Raw genomic sequence first — 18,894 nt, 5'->3', positions numbered from 1 at the left:
ATACTCAGGATAGTGGTGATCGATAGGTTTTTATCCCCTTAAGGACCAGCTCTCCACCTGAGCAACCTGTTGGTCGAGGTATATTTTGCAAATTAAAAAAAAAATGGAGTCTCTCGTCACGATTTCTTATCATAAAATAGTTTGATTTTCCTAATATATTTCAATAAAAATGCATGCACTAGATTATATAACCTTGTAATATAATGTACCGCATTGCTATTTGAAATATTTTAATGTGTCGGAGAACCTATTCTGTTAAATTTCATGAAAAATGGCTACATAAAACAAAACAATTAAATACAAATTTAAGGCAAAAATTTTAAAAAGCCAAATTTTATTTTTCAAGCCCAAAAAAAAGCCAATCAGGCAAACCTGTAGGAGTCTCAGAAAATACAAGATGATATCAAATATTTTTTGGTACAACAATATATTTATTTTTTCATTGGCTGTACATATTATAAGCATTCCACCCGTTTTGATGATATTGCTAAAATTTTGCTAAAAAATACTACTTGAAGTGAGAATGAGTAGGACCTAAACATTAGGCAGGCTGCAAACTGGTTGCACATACCACCACTAGATTGCTTGTAATAAAATTATGTCATAATCAATTCCTTAATGATTAAATTGCTTTCAATGAATAGTTTAATAATCAAATTACCCACAATAATATTTCTTGACAATGTAAATCAACGTAAAATTACCACTCTATTGGAAATTTCATAGATTGGCCAGGCATTTAAAACATTGCTCAATCTTCCACATTGCCTATAACATATACAACGAGGTATCAACAAGAAATTGTATTATTATTTTTTAAGTATTACTTCAATTTACTACTTCGTTTATTTATCAAAAATAATAAATTATGAAATTTAATCATGACGTATCAAGTTAGAGGAGGGATTCGAGATTTCGAGGTAACGCCGTGAGCTATAGAAGGAAAATAACAGAAACAACGAGAGCTGAAAACTAAATAGAGAGTACATTTCTGTATTAGTAGGGTAAGGCCGTGACAAAAGTAAAAAAAAAATGATTTTTTCAACGGGAAAATATTATATTACATTATATACTTCACATTTTTTTACATTAAAAAAATGGGTTTAAAAAAAACAAACATACTTTAATCATATGTTGAACTCTTTTTTTCATTCCTATATTTATTTTTGTTAATGCATATTCAGGACAATTCACATGATTGATCAACTTCTCTCTTTTTTTTTTTTACATATATACATAGGTATATGATTTATGACAGGCCTATTAATAATTAAATTGATATATTGAAGGAATTATTTATAGCTTTATAAATAATGAAATAAATTCTATAGATACTTACATATAAAGTATATGTGTACTGATTACGTGTCTTAGAGGGGTAAAAATATAAATAAATTTGAATTGGAGCACGTTCATGTGACCTTGATTCATGGCAAGTACATAAATCGAATCCATGAAGAACGAAAAAAATTAAACAATAAAAGAGGGGTCACAAAAAATTTTAAATTTAATTATCCAACAAGTTGTTTTAAGAATACTAGTGGCCTGCAACTCGACTCGTACTGAAAAGTCATTTCAATTTTTATTCATCAATATAAATCCCTTTTTAAAGGATCTTTTAAATTCAAAGGACTAGAGCCGAACAAAATGGAAATATTCAAGGGCTCACAGGGGCGCTTGTAGGATTATATTTTAAGGAGTCGGAGGTAAAAAAAAAATCATCCAAAAGTTAATTTTTTGCGGGAAAAAAACATAAAAATCCAGGGGTATTCACAGAAAATTAATTTTTTGGAAAAAAAATTTGCAAAAATAAATTTTTTGGTAAAAAATTCAAAAATCAATTGCTATTTTTTTGATAAGTTAAATTTAATGGATAAAAATTAAAGAAATGAAATTTCAAATATTAAATTATTTCCAAAATCTACGGCTATTCATAAAAAAATCAAATTTTTAGGAAAAAAATTCCAAAATCCATAGTTATTCACAAAAAAATTGCTCAAATGAGGAAAAAAAAATTATAGAAAAACCAAAAATTCCCATACTTACGGTGGGGACAATAGCCCCTCCAGCCCACCACTTTGAACACCCCTAACCCGTAACACCAATACTATTTTTTTGTGTTTGTATCACTACATAATTATTCGGTCCAGTCTTCCCGTGACATCATGATATCATAGTCTAAGGTATATTATAGATGAAATCCATCATGCAGACTAGTAGATTCAAAGATGTATTTAAAACATTAATAGATAAACGTAATAGATTATCGTCTAAACGATAAATCTCGACAATCTTTGACTTCACCCTTTATTTAACATTTTATTTGATTCGGTCGTCTTCAGCTGCGACCACATACCTGAACATGTCACATACATTTTTGACTTGAACAGGATTTAGCTTCTTGGCCTCATCCACGATGCTGGCCTTCATTAAGGGGTACCACAGGCCTTACCCTCTATATGTAGAAGTCCAAGGGGTTCATGTCAGTGGAGCAAATTCCGACACCAATTTCAGGTACATATGGTTGTCGGATTGACCCAGAAAAAAGCCGGTATAAGGCCATGCCAGACTGGACGCTGGGTTGAAATTAAAACTAGGTGCCAGAATTCCTTTTTCAAATGCAACCTGCTGAACAGATAGTTTATGTAACAAATCACATCCATACCAAAACAACACTGTACATACAAGTTGCAACGTGTAAAATATGTTTTGTTTCAAATTTACAAGTTGAATCTTGTTGTTAGATTATTATCTATGGGAACATATTCCTCATTTAACTGTTGTTGAAGTAACAAATATTTTTTTTCAAAGTACTTTATTTGAAACAACTTCGTACAAAAATGTATGCAAATTCGCTTAAATATAACTTAGAGGAATAAATTGATGATTTGGAGCTATGTTGATATTAGGGGGTAGTAAGACACTTGCTCTAGGTCTTGTGGGCCAAACTTTAAAACTAGAAGGACGCAGCTGTATCACTTTCATTTGTAGACTCCTGCTATCATAAATGAACTTTTTGAATGAATATTTTTAAGCTATCTAAATGCGTCAATTTGGTTGTAAAACAATTTGTTAACAAAAAAGGATTTAATATATTAAAAAGAACCAATATTTTCTGAACACCACCAAAATATTGGTTAGTAGATATATAGGGCGCGAATTCTAATTAACAACCAACATTATTTTAAAACGGATTTTCTCCTAAATTAATCATCCGATTTTAATAAAAGCTAATGCCAAATGAAAGAGTACATAAGTCTTCATCATGAGAGTCGCCTATAGCAGATTGCATAATTTATCCCGGATCTGGACATTAGCCCATATTTTGTATTGCCTGAGGATATATTGGTGTGTCGTTCAACTGCACCCTATATGGGGTTGAGGTACAATGAGCTTGGAGCCTAAACACTGTGTCCAACTGTCGTATATTTTAATTAAATGACTGGAAAATCTAAACTCGTGTTTATTTGATGTATAAATGCAATACTTTTACTAATCTATCTTTTATTGATTTACCTTTTTGTGTATGTAGACGTATATGTTTAAAACAGTGTCTTTTAGAGCTCAAGAGGATATAGTCACCTTTTATCTTTATTCCTTGTCTAAGTGTCTCCTTTATTCCTCACTGACACCTCATCTAGGCGACAAATCTAATACGAAATAATATTATTCTAATTAAGTTAATTGTAATACACCCCACCAACGAAATCCAAAATAATAATCATCACCTCATCTTTTGATCATCAGGCTTTTCTAATAACCTCCAGTTCCTACCAGACTCTCCAGACAAAGGATCTATTCAGATTTAAGAAGTTTGTAATCTTAACATTGCCTTTTCCACGGTTGTGGAATAAATACTTTGTTGATTAATGCATTTTTTTAAAAAGTGACTCCAAGCACTTTTGGGTAGTCGACAAAACATGAAATGACGTCCTAACTGCACATACCCTTAAAGTTCGTCCTTAAACAACGGCCTTACATAATGTATAAATATTATATATACATATAATAAGCCTATTTATATTACGGTATTGATAATTTTTGGGTTAAATATAAAAGCCCTAAGACTTGTTAGAAAAAATTTGAGACTTGAGTTGGACTTTCAGTTTAAGGACTTTTTCTGACCTAAAGACAGACACTTAACTATTTACGATCAAAGGCCAATCAATTGATATAAATTACTTAAATAATTTTTGATTGGTATACATAATTATCAAGATAAGTAAATAGTAATTTCATGCATTTTATTGCAGAGTACTTATCCTACTTTGATCATGAATGCCTCTACATTAATCAAATACATAAAAACTAGTGTTGCCATTAAGGCCAACTTAAGACCGATTTCCCCTCTGGTTTAGTCTTAAACGATTTTTGTAAAACCGATTTGGAGTGATATTTTGGTCCAGGTCGCAATCTTCAACTTTATATTGAGATGAAATTCGTTTTATAAACCCTGGACCGATTCTTTCGGTCCAGGGTTTTCTCAATCAATCTCCACCTATTTCCCTAAAAATATTAATACATAAATTAGGTCTAAATTAAAAATATATGCAAACTATTCTCTTGTAGGAAGTATACTTGAATTTTTACTCGACTAATACAATTGGTAAACTGAGGTACTCTACGATTACATTAGTAAAAAATATGCCAATTAGAGGGTGCTCTATAGTTTGGTACATATTTTTAAGGACCAATAACAGGAACGTCTTGTTTCTGGACATGATGAAACCGATTTTAATTCCCATATTAAGGATTGATATAACGTTCGTTTTCGGGCAATAAATTTGCAATATGGGGAAATAATTTTTTTTTATCTAAAAAGATAGAAATGAAATTAAGGGATTTAAAAAACATAAAAGTTTATATAAAATAAATGTCTTTTACAAATTAAACTTTTTGCTGAAAAAAGGATACAAAAGAAATGTATTTTATCAAAAAAATAGTGCGTCATCACATTAAAAAGTTTTGAAATTAAATTTTTAGGAAAAAAATTTCATTTCATAGAACCATAGGTGTTGTTATAAGGAATGAGCATGGTATATTGAGGCAATGTCAATGCCTTCTATAGGAGAAATAAAATAATAATAAATAAAAACTAAGTGCTTAACCACGGGTGTGAGCAGAGAGTATTAAAATGGAATACTTTTGATTAAAAAATTTAATGTAAATATCATTACATTATGGGGGTATTTTGTGATATTATATTAGAAGGATTCCTTGATGCTCAGGGAAGCAGCGGCGGATAAATTTAACTTGCCTCGGGTTCCAGCAGTTCATTAACATAACCCATGGACCAGGGTGTATTATAGTTTATTTTCTTTGGTGCTTAGAAACGCAGCTGCAGTGAAGTTTAAACTGCCTTGGGGAGAAGCACTTCACATGTAGAAACTGAGGTCCGGGGTGTATTTGGGGATATTAGAAGGTTTTCTTGATGCTCAGAGAAGCGGCAGTGGATATAACAACTGGGCCCGGGGGCCCATCAGTTCACATGCAGAAACTGTGGGCCAGGGTGTATTATAGATGAGAAGGGCTCTATCCTGCCATGTTTCTTCATCATTCAACAGTTTTATCGTCCGAATATAATATAAATTGCAACGAAATTGCAAAACTATAATATTGTCTTGAAATTAAACTTTACATTTAAAAACGTTATTATGTTCGTAGAGTTAAATCTCCTTCTACATTAAAGTCCGACCTAGGAGCGGCCCCCTTCCCCATTCCTTATGTTATGGGTATTTATTTAAAAACAGAGTTTAATTACATATCGAGTTATTTAATTTGCTCAGAGACTATTATTTACAAAATGTTCAAGTTCATCTTTAAATGTTGATTAATTTATGCATGTAGCAATTGATCCTTGAATTTATTTCATTCAAGATAAATTTAACCGTACATATAAGTGCAACTTATATGTATAATATCATTCGCTAACCTTGATCAGATATTGATTCCTAGACGAATTGATAAAGGACTACATACTTATTTTGATGCCATGGTTTCATTTTACAGTAATTTGGAATAATTAACTCTTTGAACTTGGTAACTAACGTGTCTATTGAATTGATTTGATATTATATTATACAGTTGATTTATAATTACAAATATCCAAATTTCCAAAAAAATTAATTTTCTGTGAATGTCTATGGTTTTTGAAATTTTTGGTAAACAGCTGCGAATGTTGAAATTTCTTTAAAAAAAATTTAATTTTTTGTGAAAAGCTATGGATTTTTGATTTTTTTTCGAAGAAAATGTAATATTTGATTTTTTTTCCCAATAGTATGGTTTCCATTTTTTTTTCACAAAATGTAATAGTTGAAATTGAATTTTTCAAATTTTTGGTAGACAGCTGTGAATTTTTTGTAATTTCTTTCCAAAAAATTTAATTTTTTGTTAATAGCAACGGATTTTTGATTTTTTCCTCATAAAAATACAATCCTGCGGATGCCCCTGAATTAATTACTAATTATACAAGTTGTGTTTTAGTCAGCATGTCAACCTTATAGTCCTGACACTTTTGTTAAAAATAGAGGAGCACCGTTTATAGCGTAGTAGACAAATGGACAACTAAGGCAACCACAAGATCTAAGTCAAGGCCTCGAAGGTTGGAAGAAATGGTTGCTGCTGTGAAAAAGTCTGTCGAGGACAAGAGAGGCAAGACCACACTCAGCGGCCTCTCCAAGGAGTTCAACGTCAGCAGAAGGACCATGGACCGGCTAGTTAAGAAAGATCCTGGCCTTAAGGTATACAAGAGAACCCCTCGTCAAGCCCTCAAGCCGTAAAGTTTAAAGGAGTGTTCAGTTTTAGACGTGCACAACTGTATAACTCCACAACAAATTCTCAGTGTTTTTTTCTCCGTCTTTCATGTACACACACAAATATTTAATTCAGTTTCGTATATATCATATCAATGATAGCTTGTATGTACCACTACCTCTGTGACATACTAGATGGCACTCTGTGAAATATTACTATCCACAACTCCTTCAAGAACAAGGGTGAAAAATCTATTCAACTATGAATGTATGTTAATTGTCATTTCATGGAACCCTAAAATGGATGAGAAATCATAGTTAGATGATCCCAATAATTTATGTAAGTTAACACAATTATTCGAAATTTATGAAGAGTTCTTTTGGGGGTATCGCCATGACTATACTGAGGATACAACCAATAAATTAATTAAAATAATAGAGAGGCTATTAAGATCTTTCTGATAAATGCAACAACATCACGATATACCACGAGTAACGAGTTCTCAGTTACAAATATTTGTACTTTCATATTTTGAAAAAAAAAAAAAAGTAAATAAAGCACAAAACGTTTCAAATATATAATCGATAATAGAATTATAACCTATTGAGGTGCAGAGATCAAATTGGTGTAATTATGTAGGTTTCATAGATAAAAAAATCAAGTTCAAGATTAAAGGTTGAAATCACACAAAATGTCCAAAACGCATAATCGACCATCACTTTTGAAGAAATTGAAATACACAGGTGAAATCATCCATTTGTGGCACACAACAGATATATAAAACATATTAAATATGAATAAAATATATATTAAATTTCATTAAACTCATCATGTAGATTGTACAACATTGCAGATTTTTGACTTACAAAAATGACAATAGGCGGAGGTTTGCACTCTACTGAGTGTACATTATAGTTTTTGCTGTTATTAAGCTTTGCAGTAAAGTAATAGTTTGACAAGCAAATTTAAATAGTTTCTGGACAGAGTTCGTAAGTCCCCAAAAGAAATAACTAAGAAAATAAAGCTGGGAGTGGTTCTCGCGTTTGATCACCAGCCCTTGACCAGTTCGTACTTTATGGCACTTGTATCTAATGGTATTACTGTACTTTTATTTCTACTTTTTGCTATAACTAACGATCATTCTGCAGACATAATATATATATATATATATTCTATCTGCAGCGTTACTGTGCCAAACTGCCATTTATAATCCTTTCGCTCTCTTTCGCTTTTTCTTCCTATGGTTACAACTTTTACAAAATAACAATTTGTTCAAGACATATATTCATAAATTGAACAAGAAAATTACGTAAATAGTTGTTGATTATTTTATTGGTGAAAAAGTCCTGAGTGGCTTATATTATCCCCTACTTATTCTCTCTAACAAAAAAATAATAAATATATCTACTTCCTCATTAGTATCTCTTAATAATTTTATTGCAAAACAGAATGAAAGTATCAAAACTAAACTTTGGATTCAACATGATAAAAATATTCTAATTATTCATCTGTTAATGACAAAATTACTCAAGGAGTGAACAGATTGAGCTATTTAAAGTCAAGACAATTTGATTTTTTTCCTTGCTTGCAGATCATACAATAAGAATTGGAACATTAAATTGTGTATGAATAGTCTTGGAATTTAGAGATACAAAATGAATTTGTTAAACTTTGTACACATGGATATATATTGAATTGATAATTTTATCAATGCCTGAGTAAAAAAATGAACCGAATTTTAAACGAAGATCCTTGATTGATATAAATGAATATAACATTTTAAATCAAATGTGATGATTTTTTTTGTTTTGTTCATAAATCATGCATGAGTCAGCTCATGGTAACAAGAGAAAGTCTTTTTCATTAGCTTTTGGTTTATTTCAAAAAGCTAGGCGTGAACTTTATTAAATAAATATTTAAATTGCAGCATAAAAGGCTTTTATTTTATAAATATATATTTAGAGCACTGCTTCTTAAAAGATTATTCAGGGAATTTTATATACTACATTTCTTGGCAAATTAGTGCTTTGAGTTATTTTACTGAGTTATAATTTTATTTATAATTATATACAGGGAGCGGGGATCAAATTGTCGCCAAAATATTTTTCTACAAAAAAACAACACAAAAAATATACATTTTTTAACTTTTTTATTGAAAATCAAAACTATGACGAGCTAGGTATAGAGGTATAGATTAGGTATAGAGTAGCCATTCATTTGATATAATCACCGTAGGCATCAATAACGGCCTCCTTACGGCCTCTCAACCGGCCGCAGGCTCTTCTGACCATCTCATTGTCCATGTTGCCGAATACCTCCTTGATGGAGTCCACCAGGCTGGCCTTGGTGCTATGGGGATGGCTGTTGGTATGTCTCTCGACATAGGCCCAGACAAAATAGTCCAAAGGATTAAGGTCGGGAGAGTTAGGAGGCCACAAATCCTTGGTTACGACGTCATAACAGTTCTCGGTTAACCACTGCATGGAGGTTTTGGACACATGGCAGGGTGCTGAGTCCTGTTGCCACACCCAGGGCCTATCTCCGGGCACCCCTTGGATCCAGAGCAGAACCACCTTCTCCATAACATCCAGGTAGACCTCTGTATTGACCTTTAGACCCGTTTCAAACATGTAGGGAGGCATAACATGTGCTTTGAGTTATTTTACTGAGTTATAATTATAATTATATATGTATATTATTATTCAGTGAACATTAAATAGTATTGCTTTTTTGTTTATATATTTAAAAACAATGGAACATGATAGAATGACGTAATTCGCTCACTTCCACATTTTTTGGTTCTTTATTCTTAGTTTTTGTTTTAAATATAAAAAGAAGATTCAGAGAGACAATGGAGATTGTTATGTGGTAAGTAGGCTAAATTGGGGTTCGTCTTCACACTTTCCATATTTCCAATAGCTATGATTATGAAGGTTTATTGCTAAGGATGGAATGATTGTGAATCACGAGGGGAAAGCGGGATTGACACTATACATTAAGTAACAGTGATGCATAAAGCATGCCCTACCGGTATAAAAATAAAAGAAACCGAAAATGAACGTTGAAATCCTGTCAATTCGAAGAAGTTTGGGAAGAGAGCAGCATAGCTGGCGTGAGATTTTATTAGATCAGCTGCAATAAAACGTGAGAGGAAGTAAATAAACACAAAGCCCACTTCGTATCAAGCAATGATATATGGTGGAATTACTCTGATATCGATCCTCAATTCTACTCCGAGTCCAACAAGGACTTACAATTACATATTCCCGGGTACTTTTTACTTAAATGTATTTTCTTCAAGAATTAAAGACTTGATACTTTGGCTAAAAGCTTTGCAAACTCAAAATACAGCTTAGATAGCCAACTGTAAAAATTTGCACGCACTATTCTCATATTTTTTATAAACTCAACTAGTTTGTGACAACCAAGGCTTATAGAAATAGAAGGTTATACCATAACGCATGTACAACATATGTTTGACTTCCAACAGGCTTTTAATATTGACGTCATTGTAGGTGAATGGTTGCATGTTTTTCTTACCCGACAGTCGGTACGATACATTCAATTGATAATTATAGCAATAATGACGTGATAGACCATGAGTGGTTGCGTGTTTTGTCAAAATATCCCTGTATTCCCCAGCAGTCGGTACAATACATCAGATTGAAAATTCTAGCAAGCCCGATTGCATGATGGCCTAACCTTGTATTTATATTAACCTATAATTTACAAATATGGGTGACGTCAGGTGAACTGAAACCAATTCATGTGTGTGTGTGGGGGGGGATGAATACTTCATATATTATTAAACCAATAATTCACCAATTTATGATTGTTATATCATTTTAAAAAGTGGATCCAATAGCCTTTAACCCCTGTTATGACACCTATGATTGGAGCTGAGTGAATACGGCATTGCCTCACAAAACATATAAAATTATACCGTATTTGAATGTCAGCAGTAAACTCTAATTAAGCAGTTGACCATTCCCTACAATTATTGATTAGCAAATCCATAGTTGAAAAGAGGAATTACATATCTAGCAACTGATTTTGAGCCATATCTTACGTCTCTTGTTGGAGGAATGGTTCTGAAATACTATAAATGACCAACATTTAAAGGATGTGGCTTGTCTTATGGATTTCAAGTCTTTTGAGAAATTCTTTTCATCCAATACACTTTTTCACTTTTTCTATTTTTGCTTTCAGACAGCTCATTTGCTTCTGAATAAGAAATATTTTTTTTGACATTAATAAATGTATAATTTATTAGTTACTATAATAATCTTTTTATATAAAAAAGATGAATAAAAAAATTAATTCATATATGCTTCTAGTCTCTTCTTCTATATATATATATATTTTTTTTTTCATCAGCAAGATTCTTATTTCATTTATTAGCGCCTTTATCAGTTACGGAAGTTTATAATATTCTGTTATGAATGTACACGTATGTGATAAAATGTTTACATTCTTAAAGTAATTTGAGTTAAGTTAAATTTAATCTAAAGACGCAAACACTACCCAGACGTACATAGAGGTTTCCTTATGAAAAGAGTTGCGATGAAGGGTTCGTGTTGCAAGTATTATCTCCGCGCAATCTCCACCTAGAATGGACAAAGATTGTACATTGTACATAGTTTCATTCGCTTATAATTATAGGTTAGAAAATATGATCATGGAAGATCCTTTTGTAATTGCAACCTGAACAGTCTTCTTTTCCCCCAAAAAACGAGAACAGATAAGTATAAAGTGATCACTATTGCATGAAAGTTGTAAAGTAAGACTGAGGATTTGTAGAGACATTATAAGTGTAAGTCCTTGTTTGACTCCCTCTCAGTAGAATTGAGGATCGATATTGGAGTCATATTCTTGATAGATACACAGTAGGATTTGTGTTTATTTTCTTCCTCTCATTGATCTTCGCAGCTAATGACAGCTAAGCTGCTCTCCTCCCGACGTTTATAATTATTTTGAAATGAAATAACTAGATAATAACAATTGATACAAAATATTCAAGCGTTCAAAAGATAAATCATTAATTCATTTATCTTGTACAAAGTTCCTACAAAAATCTAAAAAAATCCTAAAAATAAAAAATAACGATAATTAACGTGGTTACCCTTACAATTTGAAGAATTTTTGGGAGGGAAGGACAGGTATTTTCACATTTGCATGATTTTTTGACTTGGTATCGTTTGAATGGTTGTCAAAGGTGGACACCAGCAAAGAAAAAAAAACCCCGTAATATTGACAGTTTTTCTTTGATAAGGGTAGAATACAAGACAGGCTGCTGAAAATGTGAATAGGGTTTATGATTTTGCATCTGCAACAACCCATCGCGTCCAATTTTGCTTTTGTCAATTCCGTTGCGGTAATTTTGATATCAAATATGCACTAACCTTTGTAAGGCCAATTGTAGAAAATCTGAACACAATAATGAAAATCGTCGAGTCTATTATTTATATATGCTGGGGCGAATAAACGAATTAATCATCTTCTGGGACAAATAATAAAATACATATAATTCATTTTGAAGGGATTTTTTCTGTATTCTATTAAAAAAAAAAGGGGCTTAATACTTTTAATACTTGATTTTCTATATAATTATCAAATATGGCCGCCATCAGTTTCCAAAACGTCCGGCAGACGGCGCAGAAAGCCCCGGCATACCCTGATGAGGTAGTCCTTGGACATTGTGGACCATGCCTGGTCGACAGAGGCCTTCAGATCCTCAATATTTGGATGGCGTACTTGATAGACCTTATTCTCGATGTACCACTATATCGAGTAATCAAAAGGATTGAGATATGGGCTCTTTGGTGGACATAAGCTCTTGTTGCAGAATTGCATGTTGTTGGCCAACCACTTTTGGGTAGAATTGGCAATGTGTGCTCGTAACTGGTATAGAGGTCCCTCTTCCTTGATTGCCTTGGATACTATAGAACGGCTGACATCTTTTTCCTTGTCAAAGTCAGACATGGGCATCTTGGGATTGGCTTGAAACACTTCATTGACCTCATTTAATCCAATTTATTTTGGCCTACTACTCTTGGGCTTGGTGGTCATATCGTTGCCATTATGTAGGCGTTCTGGACTCGAAAAACAGTAGCTCAGAATGCTCTAGTAGCTTTGATGACATCAGCGGATGGGAGCCCGGTATAGTAGTGAAGCTAACTTAATTATCTTCCACTCATTAGTCATGGTCGTTGACTTGATTATAAAAAGTTTTTATCACAAATAAAGGTTGACAGGGTTAGCTATCTGGAACCGTAAGAATTTTTTCTCTATCATTACCCAACTCCAAGATAAATGTAATTAAATATGAGTTTTAATTCATTTGAACGGATCGGTATACTAGCAAAGGGTTACCTGGCGTTGCTCGGCCAAGGAGGGAGTGGGACATTCTATTACTAATGGTCAAAATATTTGAAAAATTATTCTGAAAAAAATAATTCTATATACAGAAATATTATATTATAGTAATAATTATTATGTGAATGTTTCGTTATTATCGAGAAAGATCTTGATAATTTTAATTCTCTTGTTGTCAAATCGAAATTCGCGAATAAAATAAAATAAAACACTTTTTCGCACTAATTTGCAAAAAAATAAATAGTTAATAGCATTTATTCTAAAGAGAAACACAAAACCTACCAATATTTTTTCCGTACTTGCAAAAACAAAAAAATAATGAAGAATCATGTTGTCGAAAAAATACCTCGTGATAATTGGTTCATTATTGCAAATATTGTAAAAATTATTTAATAAAATGTTCTGGAAATTGAAAATACTCTGTTGAATTCGTATAGTTGTTTTTTGAGACGTCAATCACTTTTTGATTTATAGCTCAACCCTCCATCTACTCTCCTTGAGCTTCAAAAAAAGGTTTTTGTGCTTTTGTATAGCATAAGCACCCATTATATGACCCCCCAAAAAATTGCCACTCCGTTTTAGCCTAACCAGATTCTAAAGAGGTATCGATACAAAATTTTAACCTCCTAGGTTCAACGGTGTGGGCACGTATAAAGGACACACACAAGGTATATTTTATATTTTTATACAAAATATTTATATGTTAAGTTTTAAATACCTTTATTTCAACTGAGTAAAATGATCAATCCTTTTTACGGAAAAGAAAACAAGGTAATATGAAGAACAATGAATATTATCTATACAAATAGATTTCCTACACTATTCCCCCTAGACGATAGAGTGAGTAAAGAGATCGTCTAGTTAGCAATACACAATAAACTTAATCATAAATAACATATATAAATAAACAAATGGATCATTCTCCTGCTGTAGATCTTGTACATCTCATAGTTGAAGACGTTGGAAGGATACTTGGAACTCTAAATGAACTCCTCGGTCCTGTACAGCCAAGGGTCATTTAGCTTTTTGAAACAAGTACATAAAAATGGCAACTAGCTCCTGAACAGGTAGTTGGGCTCATTCCAAATTTAAAATGATATTAGTAAATATCTCTTTTCTCTTTAGATTTACTAAATTTGGACGTGTTATGAAAAAGGTTTTTGGAAAACATAATTGATAGGAGGTGAAGGAAACGAGTCCTCAACAGTGGAAATATATGTATTGCTAAGTTCTTTGGCCGCAAAACACATATGCTTCAACTCTTTAATTGAATGGAATTGTGCTCTCATTTCTGATAAGGGCCTCCCTTATTAAATGATGACGCAAGTCATAGATGTATTCCTCGTCAAGCAGACGTTCAGCTTCATTTATAATAACTTCCCCAGGAGAAAATTCCAATGAATCCCACAGCATATCATAATTTTTTTAAATATTTAAATTAAATTTTCTCCCCAGCCTTAAAAAAGGAGGGAGGCATCTTCTTGCCGTCGGACGTCACGACCCCCAAGACCATTGTTTGTGCCGGATGTTTTGTACCGAACACCCCATTGACCATTGTCGTTCCGACGATTGTAGACATGGTCCACGATGAAAATCTTCTCGTCAGAGATTTTTTTACCGTGGATACATTTGCATTAATCCAAGGACGAACTTTCTTGCACTTCTGCAGTCTCCTTTCCTTCAGAGTGTCTGTCAACAGGTGGCGTGGGGCTCTTGTTTTATAGGACAATCCCAAGTCCTCCTTCACAACCCTCCTGATTGTCCCTTCGTCCAAGTCAAACTCGTTAGAGAGGCGATTCATGGATTTGGTAGTGTCCTCATGGATCTTCTTCTTCAGGTCCCCCAGAAACTCAGAATCCCTTTTCAAGTGTTGTCCCCCACTTCCTTCTTTCCTTGAGAGGTCTTTTCCATCCTTTTTCATCTTGACCACCTTGAAAATGAGGGTCTTGGAGCACTTCACAATGTCCATGATCTGTGCCACCTCAATTTTGGCATCCAGAAAGTCTGAGATCTTCTGCCTTTTTGCTTCTTGCTCCTCATGATGAAAGATTTGATAAATGTTTATTATTGTTTATTTATGTAGAAAGGACAGGAAATTTGTAATATCCAGGAAAAGTCACAAAACTCCTCTATTTTAATTACATAATTAGCATTTATTAACAGTCCACGTTTTGCTTCTGAACTCTGTAGGTATAAAGACTACATAAGGTCTTGTGAATACAGCTCTCCTGTATTAATTCATACGGGACCTTAAAATTTGTACTACATACTTTAAAAGGAGGATAATAGCTATTATACGTCATTATGATCAATATATTTATATATAACATAAATACATAATAAATATGCGACTCTTTATAAAAGGAAGTCTAACAAACTCCACCCAAGTTATAAACGAGGGACTCACGCTACCATTTATTCCTCCTTCCCCTTTATGTTGATCCAACTGACCATTACATAACGGACTAGGTAGTCTACATTTTTGATTGTGGATAGAATCCCAACGGAAATACTCTAAACAATGCTTCAAAGGACGTGACCTTATCATTATTGTTAATAATTATATTAGTATAATATAATCATGCAAACGACCCGGAGTCTCTTGTATGTATTCATCAGACATATAATAATTATTATTATACCAACTAAGTAATAAACGGATCCCAATTATAACGTGTTTTAAACTACAAAGATATATTTATGTATTTTTTTAGACTATCAATACACAAGGTTATGAATTCCTCATTTGATCGTGACATAAGAATATTGGTTGTATCCATTAGGTAAGGATCTGATCATTACTTTTGTAAAATCCCATTGACAGCTGTCTGTAAATAAGAAATACAAAACTAGCGGTACCTTGTTGTTAAAACCAAGACACTTATCCGAAGAAGATACCTAAGCCTCATACGAGAGTAGAGTAAACTCCTTCCTTGGGTAGGAATCTATCCATCCCCATATAAAAATGAATATATTCAAGGTTTGAAACTATGACAAGATCGATTTAAGTTCACATTGAGATAAAATGCTCTAGATATGAAATAAAGATATGTTAATTAGGTACTACGACAATATGAAGTTATACCCATAAAACTTAAATATATTACAATTTGAAATTTAGATTTTATTTGAATTTGACAATTGCTAAGGCCTATAATCATTCTCCATTTATTATGACCACAATAAATGGACTTTAATGTTCTTCTAGAGGGAGGAACAAAAAAAGTGAATTGAAGATACTTCTAATTTGATCATTCATCTCAAAAGAAATTCTTTCCTCCATTCCAGGATCGAAACAATGAAAAGATCCATTCACAATCGGTAAAGAATTTAAATATAATTAGTAATTACTTTATTTGAATTTGTACAAAGCGCAGTATTATGATATTAATTGTTATTATTATTATTTGTAAAGGAGGATGACGTCATTGTCCTGACTTTAAAATCGTACACAATATTAAGATAATATTTTCTATTTGCTAATAATACACACCAAAGATTATATGTATATAATAAACGAAAATAGCAATACGAGAAGTTCAGATAAATTGGAAGCCTTCTTTTGCTGCGTGCTAAACAGCTGAAGTACAGTTTAACAAAGGAATATATGTATTTAAAAATATTGACTACTCGTTTTTACAGTTTATTATTTTACTTATTAGTTACGCAATATAATATTTAAAAGTTATAAAAGGCTTCTTGTCATCAACAAGTCAAAGGAGTGTATGGAAACTGCTTGACTGTGGATTACACCATAATACTTTCTCCTGGAAACTGGAGGCCGATAGATTCTGGAGCTATTTCTTTAACAAAACAGTTAGATATTCCTCCAATTAAAGAAGAGCATGATTATAGTGAGATTCCACCTCCTTTACCTTCTGCAATCTTTTCTTTTATGGAAGCTGTGATCTGTTAAATCACTGGATTTGCTATTTTCAAATTACATACACGTCTTGGTTACGCCTCTTGCGAATCAACATTGACAAATTCCTTTAAAGTTGATCACAGTATTTTAGCATTGATTAAAAGAAAAGATATAGGAGGCCTCATATATCATTCACAAGATGCAATTACAGCAGTTTTATTCAGTGAACAATCATTATAATAATTTCATTAAATACATTATAAACTTAAATTTTATTTAAGTAAGATAAACATTATAAATTAAAGGCAGTACTTACTACAAAATCATTTAGTAATAATGTCATAGATAACTAAGCAATATTTAATAATTTATTACTGCTTATAGGAGAACCTTTTAAAAAAAATTATAACGAAATTAACTAAAGTTTAAACCATAAATTTGGTAGATATTTTTTTCTTATTTTCTCCTGTTCCTCTCTTTATTTGGAAAACATGTCGTCTATCTACGTGTCTTATATATATTCTTTGGCACACCCCATAAAAATTAAACTCACTAAAAAAAAATACAAAATAAAAAAAAATCCTTGGATATGCATATTTTTTTAAGCTAAACATTGAATATTTTTCTATAATATAAGCTTTGATATTCCTCATCACTATGGATGATGAATAAGTTATAAGGGTCTTAAGAAGAGTTTCGTTTTCCATCATTTCTTAGCCTAAAAATGGAAATATGGCGAGTTCAGAACAAGATACAGAATCAATAAAAACACGTATATGTTCATACAAAACCCTTTTACGTCAATTTCATTCATATTACTTCCATTTAGCGATTGTTTTAATGGTGAAAAATTACTCTAAACGATAAAAATAATTAGTTCAATCTCGAAGTGTTCTGAAGCCCTACAATCCAAATCAAAACTGATTGAATTATGTGCGTAAAGAGAAATTAAGTTCTAAGGTTCATTTCATTGGTAGAAATTTAGCATTCTATAGTGTTATATATTATTCGCATCACTTAGTGTAGTAATTTCTTTATTATTAAAAGGTAGCGATAATTGAGTTTCAACTTTCGTCCGTTGCAGTCTTTTATTACGAGACAGAGAAAAAAAGTATGACATGCATGTATCTGGGCATATTTATCCAGTATACCCAAAGAAAACATTTAAGCCAATCAGTGTGGATTAAAAATAAAAAAAATGATATAAAATTATTTTTTATAGAAAAATATGAAATTATGGAAAAAATATTTAGGATCTGGATGAACTAAAAACAATAGGCATTTAATTGATTAATGCCAACGTTGCTCGACAGGATATATCCCGTCGTTACATTTATTGTATCATGCAACATTCTTACAATATGAAGCAGAAATAAAAACCCGGAATCATATGGTTGTTAGTCTACCAACTGCGATTTATCTCTTAATTAGTACTCTTAGAATATTATATATTTCATAATATTAAAATCCATAGTATTTTATTCGATACTATATTTTAATATTGTTTAGTAATATTTTATTTAAAGCGTAGCTATACATTTGATTTTGTATAAGATGGCCAAAATTTATTCATAGAAATAATAATAGGGCCAAGGAATCAAACAGAAATCCTGTCCTTTTGGAAACAGATCATAAAATATAATATAACTTAATTATTACTTTGTTTATCTATCAAAAATAATTGATTATGAAATGGCCATGAAGGCGTACGAGGGAATCATCATCAGACAACAAAATACATTTGCAATTTTTGAGTCAGTGAAGTAAGGCATTGATGTATGGATGTATGGAGAACATATCTAGGGAAAAAAGGTTAGATTCTTACCGAAATATACTTGGACTTGCATTATTAAAAAGGAATTTTCCCCATTTATTAACATTTAACTTATAACTAAAGATGG

This window comes from Lepeophtheirus salmonis, chromosome 6, assembly GCF_016086655.4.
Source record: "Lepeophtheirus salmonis chromosome 6, UVic_Lsal_1.4, whole genome shotgun sequence".
In the NCBI taxonomy this organism is placed as follows: Eukaryota; Metazoa; Arthropoda; class Copepoda; order Siphonostomatoida; family Caligidae; genus Lepeophtheirus; species Lepeophtheirus salmonis.
Note: the sequence above shows the minus strand (reverse complement) of the source record.